This window comes from Eublepharis macularius, chromosome 7 (assembly GCF_028583425.1).
Source record: "Eublepharis macularius isolate TG4126 chromosome 7, MPM_Emac_v1.0, whole genome shotgun sequence".
Classification (NCBI taxonomy): Eukaryota; Metazoa; Chordata; class Lepidosauria; order Squamata; family Eublepharidae; genus Eublepharis; species Eublepharis macularius.
In genome coordinates this window covers 34,214,318-34,222,290 of record NC_072796.1, presented here as the reverse complement: position 1 = coordinate 34,222,290, position 7,973 = coordinate 34,214,318, and positions in this window count along the sequence as shown.

Below are 7,973 nucleotides of genomic sequence, written 5' to 3'. Positions count from 1 at the left end.
CAATCAGCAGGGACTAGAACACAGCAGGGACTAGAACACAGATGGCGCAGGGGGTAGGGTAACTGCTCATTTGAACTCACAGAAAAAGCACCATGAACATATTAACTTCCTAATCAAGACATTGAGAGAGCTCAAGATTCAGATTCTTCTTCCAGGTCAAGGGTAACCCCTGACCCCCAACCCAATTTTAAATCAGCATTTCACACAGGATATGGACAAGAGACCTTAAGATCATGGCCCAAGACATCTATTTTTTCTTCCTCACTCTTTGATTTGTTTTTCAGTATCAATCTGATGAAGAGTTCTGGGGAACTTGAAAGCTTGCATGTTGTTTTGGTTGTTCTTGATAAAAAGTATGGCATGGCTTTGGGGGGAGATTTGTTTAGGACTGATGTGACTATCAGTAAACTCTTCTGATTCAATGCTTGTTTTTTAGAAAAAGAGATGATAGCACAACATGTGCTCTCTGAAGCTCTGCCCCTAATCTCTGCAGTAGAGGAACTGTCTGTGTTAACCAGCAGTAAAGGAAAAGCCTAAAACCCTGTTTGTTTTCTCTCTGTTGCTGCTTCTTATGGCTGAAGGTCAGTCTGGAAAATGCAAGCCAGGGCTGGCACAAACTGAGACCAGGCCAGAATCAGAAACAGTCGCTTTAGGCAGCAGATGACACACACAAAAATGCCAGGGGTGAGGGGCTTCTAATTAGAAGTGGTATACAGTGCAATCCTATGCAAAGTTGTTGCAGTCTAAGCCCAATGAAATCAATAACCTTAAACTGGAGTATCTCTGGTTAGATTTGCACTGATAGGCTGCAATCCTAAAAATCCTTTCCTGGGAATAAGCCACATTGAATAAAATGGGGTTTACTTCTGGGTAGACCTGCCTAGGATTGCTCCCTTACAGTGACATCCTACGCAGAGCTACTTCCTTCTGAGTCCATTGGACTTAGAAAGGCATAACTCTGCTTAGGACGGCACTGTCACTCTGTTAATTATTCTTTTGGTGTTAAGTGCTGTTTGTTTTTCAAAAGGGTCCATTACCCCAAAATCAAATGTCCCATGTTACAATAACAAGCATGCAAACGCAAATAAAACAATTGGAACATCTGAGAGATGTATAAAAAAAGTGTGATGGAAGATGCTTGTTGGTCTTAAGGACCTCAAGGCCATTCCTTAGTTGAACATCACTTGATAGTTCTAATGTTGATCGCTCACTGCTGAGGGTATGAACTGACCCTACTGAAAGGCAGCTCATTTGAGGGGAGGGGTTATGGGAAATCTATCTATAATCTTAAATGTGTGATGAGACAGCCCATGCATTACTCAAATGACAAGCTTGCCCGTGCAAGCCAGCCAATGGTTTTTCTTAAAAATGGAAACCAGGTATGGTTTGTGGAAATGCAAGACCTTAACATCATGGCCTGAAAAATCTGCTTTTCTCCCTTCTGTCTTTCTAAATTTGGATACATTCAGCCAGGCTTTAACATCCAGCCTGAAGCTCAAACGTTTGCACAATGTATTGTGTCAGTTTGATTGGTTCTGTTACACAGATTTCATTCTCATCTGTGGAAATGCAACCAGAGAGCTTGCAGGATTGATATGAGCTGCAAAAGCCACTAGATGTCAGAATTGTATGTCTTAATACAATAGATCAACCCAAAGAGGAAGCAAAGCACTGGGACAGGATGCTCTCTCTCTCTCTCTCTCTCTCTCTCTCTCTCTCTCTCTCTCTCTCACACACACACACACACACAGTAAAAATTACAACAGTGCATATATGAGACATTCTAAGTGCTTTGAGCTTTGTGCATGTGAGAGGTACACGTACACTTCTGAAATTAATTTATTTTGTATAATTGTGGCTCCCCTACCTTCTATTTCCATTTCCCTGACTCCCAAATATCAACAGTTTGTGGCGTTTTCCACATTTATAAGGACTGCTAGGGCTTGTCCAAACCCATAAAAAAGCATGGGTGGGGATGGAGGAATGCTCGAGTCACTAGGTCTGCAAAACTTCTGGATTTAGAAACGCACAATGGAGCTGGCATTAGTTTTTCTAGCCTGTTGCTGAAAGCACAACACCGTCCCTCCTGGCAAGTGAGTTGCTGGGAGATTGAAATCCTTATGTGCTTTTGCCACTGAACTTAGTAAAGAGGGATAGAGGGATAAAGAAAACAGGAGGAGGAAAAACAAGGGTAACAGACTCAGGTGCTAAGACGATTGTCCTGGAAGAAACAGAAACATGGGAGAAATGGAGGTGCAGATCTTTCGTGGTGCAGAGAGAGAGAGAGAGAGAGAGAGAGAGAGAGAGAGAGAGAGAGAGAGAAAGAGAGAATTCAGTTTGCAAGACGTGAGCAAGGCTGTCAATGATAGGGCGTTTTGGAGAGTATTCATTCATAGGGTTGCCATAACTTGGAAGTAGGTTTGCCGAACTCCCAGCAAGGCCTGAATATCTCTGAGGATTACAACCGATCTCCAGACAACAGAGATTAATTCCACTGGAGAAAATGACTGCTTTGGAGCAGGGACTCTATGGTATTATACCCCAGGGAGGCCCCTCCCCTCCCCACACTTCACTGTATCCCAAACCTCACCCCCCCAATCCACAGGAATTTCCCAACCTGGAGTTGGCAACCCTAGTCAGAAGTGACTTGACAGCACATAACACACACACATACCAAAAGGAAGGAGGTCTAACTGAGAGGACAAAAATCTATGGTGGTACAAAAAGAAAAAAGGGGAAGAGATATCAGTGGGCTTGAGAAAAGCAAAACAAATTGCTGAATTATGGGGTACAGAAGTCAGTGTTGTGGTATCCCAGTAAAAGGGGGTAAAACTAAGGGTTACGTCAATGGACTCAGAAGGGTGTGACACTGTCTAGGACTGCACTGAGAAGGCGAAGAACGGGGCTGCAGAAATATTTGTGGGAAGAGAAACAGAAAAAGAGGGAATCAGAGAGTGGGAAAAGTGTGTGTGTGCTATGAAAGAAAGAGCGGGGTGAGGGCTGAGGGGGAAGAAGGGCATATTAACAAAGAGTTCAGAAAGACCTGGGGGTCAGGGTTACCAGGACCCCTTACCCTCTCAGTGGGAGGTGGGAGACCCAGGGCTTACCTTCTTGTCTCTCCTGTCATGCTCCTTGCACATGCAGTCCCGTGGCAGCACGATGATGTCACTTCCAGGAAGTGACATCATCATGCAAGGCAGAAAGTGTGTGCTTTGCAGCAGGCTGACCCAATTTGGCTTGTTTGGGACCCAAATTGGCCCACTGCAAAGTGTGGGAGTGCTCTCAGGATGGTGCAATGATGTCAGTGACATTGTCACGCCGGCCTTGGGAACGTGCCTGGGAGGCCCATTCCCCCCTCCCCCCCCCCTCGCCAGCCAGGTGTGTGGTGGTGGCAGGCAAAAGGTGGGAGCAGAGGATCCCCCACCCCACCGATCCCTATACAGACTCCCACTCTTTCAAGGATGATAATATCAAGGATGATAATAAAGAGAGGGTTGAAAAGGAATACCAAGTAAAGATATAACATGGTTAATTTAACAATGTGGCTCTCTTGTGTTTTAAAAAATATAAACCTGCTGTTAGATTTGCAATATGCACCTCCCTCAGCTCCGCCGAATGCTGACCCAAATCTGCACTGAAAAATGAGCTGGGAGAAATATGTTCAACATGATCTGTATTTTGAGGCTGGGCATTTTATATTCAAGGACCAACATTTAGCTCGCCAGGCTGCAGATGCCGGTCCCAAGACTCAGGTTTTGGGGCTTCCTCCTGATGCTAGGCAGAAATCACGGGACCACACACATAATGGATTCTTTTTAGACTTCTGTGCATTCCTGTGTGTGATAACTGCTTCATGGGCAGATGGGCGGCAACAGGCAGTGATCTAGCACAAGTATCTACCATTTTTGTTTAGTGCATCATTTCCATTTCAAAAAACTGTGCAGCGGCTCATCAACAGCTTCAACGCCGCACACATACATAGATACCATATTTGCCAGTGGTGCATTACAAACCTAAATTCAGCGTGGCATCATCAGGCCCTACCCCATGAGTCTCCGGGTCTGTGAAACTGGGGACCCAACAGCTGTACCCAACATGGTTTCGCAAATTATTTAACCAACATTTATAAGTTCACTTTAGCAAACGCTTTTGTATTGTTTCATGTTACCAGGTAGTGTTGTTATTTTAGATACCTTGCTAGTTTTCCCTGCTAGTTATACCTTTTATACCTTGCTAGTTTTCCCTGGCTAGCCCGATCTTGTCAAAATCATTAAATCTTAGAAGCTAATCAGGGTCAGCCCTGGTTAGTACTTGGATGAGAGACTACCAAGGAGGTCCAGGGTCACTACATGGAGGCAGGCAATGGCAAACCACCTCTGTTTGTAACTCTTGCCTTGAAAACCCTACGTGGCTACCCTAAGTCAGCTGCAACATGATGGTTCCCTGACCTGGATAGCTCAGGTGAGCCTGATCCCATCAGTTCTCAGAAGCTAAGCAGGGTGGGCCTTGGTTAGTAATTAGATGGGAGACCTCCAATGAAGACCAGAGCTGCTATGCAGAGGCAGGCAATGGCAAACCACCTCTGTTAGTCTTTTGCCAGGAAAGCCCCACCAGGAGTCGCTATAAGTCAGCTATGACTTGAGGGCACTTCCACCACCAACTTGATGGTACTTTACACGCATGCAGTTTCCCCCAACGAGGAAGCAAGGGGCTTACAACAGGGCTCTCCCACCCTCCATTTTATATTTCAATGTCCTGTTACAAATAGTTTAAAAAAAAACTTGGATGGTGGGGGGTGAGAAAATGCCTCCCCTCTTCTTAGATTTAGGTGAATCCCCCCCCACACACACACAGAGGGAAGATTTTGATATAAAGTATCTCTTGCCTACAAGCTGTTGTTTTGCTAATGTTTAGAATAAAGTTCTCCCTCAGATGTTGAAGGGCCATGACCTCTAACGTGTTTGAAACAGAATCTATTTTAAAAGCAAAAATCCCGGTGACTGGTTAGAAATGAAGCTGGATTCACTCCTACTAAACTGGCAAGATTTTAGCTGCTAAAAGAGAATTCTATGCACAGAGTCCCAGCTGTTTCCAGCATACTCCATTAGAAGGGGAGGAGGGAGGTCACGGCTATCTGCAAATATTGACTTCCAAGATTTACTTAGCTTCCTTAGCCAGTCAGAAATAATAAAAGCAAACTCTTCTCGCTATATTTGCTATCTTGAATAGATATAAATGGGTTAGCACCTCTATGCAGAAATAAATAAAGCTGCTATACTAAGATGGCCAAAAAACAAGACAAAAGGCGGCGGGAGGACAAATTTGGACACAATTTGCATATGCTAATTTACATTTATAGATGCAAATGTACACATAACTCTGTTATGTGCTGTCAAGTCACTTCCAAGTTATGGTGACCCTATGAATGAAAGACCTCCAAAACATCCTATCATTAACAGACTTACTCACTGAGAGATCTCTGTCTTTTGGTGCTACACCTCTGAAGATGCCAGCCACAGCTGCTGGCGAAACGTCAGGAACTACAATGCCAAGACCACGGCAATACAGCCCGGAAAACCCACAACAACCATCAGACTCAGATCTTGCAAACTGGAGGACATGGCCTCCTTTACTGAATCAAGCCATCTCTTGTTAGTCTTCTGCCTTCAACTCTTCCTAGCATTATTGACTTACTTGCAATAGAAATACAACTCACCCATAGAGCCAGAAATGTCTTCAAATCTGGTAGGAAATGTTGGAGGGGAACTGCTCACCTTTCTTGTTCATTCCAGACAGGCCACTTAGTATTAGCCATCCTTCTTCCAAGCGCAGGTACCTTTAGGGATCCTGTAGCCACTCAGGAATCTAACCTCCACAGCCACCTACTGACAGAATTGGAACCCTGACATTTGAAAAGACTGGCCTAAAAAACCAAAGCAGCTTGAAAAAGAGGACATTTTGTCTCCCTAATACTGAGTGAGCCCATTGGACGGTCTAGCCTAGTATTGTCTACTCTGATTGGCCCTCTCATGGGTTATTCTCAATCCTGCTATCAGTGATCTTTTAACAAGAGATGCCAGAGATTCAACTTGGGACCTTCAGTGTGCAAAGCAGATGTTCCACCATTTTATTACATCAAAAGTTTAGAATAAGTTTCTCTTTCAGTTTTTGAAAGGTCAACACAAATGTAAAAGAGAGATTGTAGGCTGTTTGGGGATACATTTCCCACCTCCCTTCCTCTTTCTTGTAAAAACTAGGACTTTCCCAGACAAGTTAATGCTAGGAAATGGCTAACAACAGTTGAGGCACTTTATAATGGAACCAGAATTCTTGTGGGCTTTGGAATAAAGCCCTTAATTAAGCCTATATATGGTACAAATGGAAGAAAAAATGGGACACGGTTTTGGATTTATTTCAGGTTTCCAGTTCATTATTTCTCAGTGTGGTACATTTACAGTAGCAAGTGGAAGAAAGTTTTGTATAGAGTCTTGTATAGACCCTGAAAATGTGAAAAAGGATTTAATGTAAAAATATTACAAAGCAGAAAATAAGCTGAAGGTACAAAATGGTAAGGTTTAGCCTCCTTCTGGATGGGCAAGAATTGGGGACAAATGGTATTTTTTGGTGATATGCTCTTTTGTAATGTGTACACGGATGAATCTGTAAAGGAACTTTAGTTCCCCTCAAAACAAGAAAGAGCCCCAAGGCCCCAAATGGCTGCTGCTTGCTCTGCGCTGCCTACATGCAGGAGACAGGCTGCCTGCATACCTGGAGACAAACAAGACACCAAAGACTCCATCATTACAAGAAAACAGACACTCTGAAGTGTCCTCAAATGCCCAGCCACTTGAGAAAACTGGGTGATGCTTGTTTAAGAAGAACAAGATGGGTTGGCAGTGTCTGTTTCAAATCACAGTAAAGACAGGCTTCAAATCCAGTTTTCCTCCATAACAATGCCATTATGTGGTAGATCTGTGCTTTTTACAATGCACTTTGTGGGCGTATTTCTTTATTCAGAAAATGTCTATGCTGCCTCTCCAGTGAATCTGGTCAAAGTGGCTTACAAAATAAAACATGGTAACATCATAAACAGCATAAAATTGTTCCCCAAGCTTCCTAGCTGTTAAAACCCCTGCCAGAGCATGGAAACAGTGGCATTTAACTGCTTAGGAAGCTTCTCGTAAAACAGCTCTTAGAAGAGAACTGCAAAAACCATTTTTGCAAAGTTCCATTCCCTAGTTAAAAGCGCTAGTAAAAACAAATTTTCTGCCAGGTTTCTAAAAGAGTGGGGCAGATGCCAGGACCTCAAGAGGAGGGCATTCACAGGCAAAGTGCCACCACTGAAAAAGCCCTGTCTCTAGTTGAGGATCCCAGGGTTAGACTGTTGGCCTATGCCTAGGAAATACTCTGTTTGCCAGTTATTCTCTCTAAGACTAACCTATCTTGCTGTACTGCTAGGGCAGTACCAGGAAGGCATAGTGTTTGAGTGTTTGGCCTAGGATCTGGGAGACCCAAGTTTGAATCCCCACTCTGATACAGAAGCTTGCAGGGTGACTTTAGGCCAGTCACATACTCTCAGGCTAACCTACCTCACAAGCTTATCATTTTATTTAGCTATCATCATCATCATCATCATCATTATTATTATATGGGGATTGGACGTTGTAAGCTGTTTCAAGGTCCCTTGGGAAGATAAGTATCTAAATAAATTAATACAAATGGGTTGCCCTCCTTCAGGTGGTAGCTGGCGATCTTCCGGAATTACAACTGATCTCCAGACCACAGAGATCCGTTTCCCTGGAGAAAATGGCTCCGTCGGAGGACGGAGTCTGGCATCGTACCTCACTGAGGACCCTCCGTCCCCAAATTCCGCCCTCTCCAGTCTCCGGCCCCAACACCTCCAACCTGGAGCCGGCAATCCATGTAAGAGCTCTTTAGAAGAATGACGGGCTAAAAACGCACTCGGTCGTACT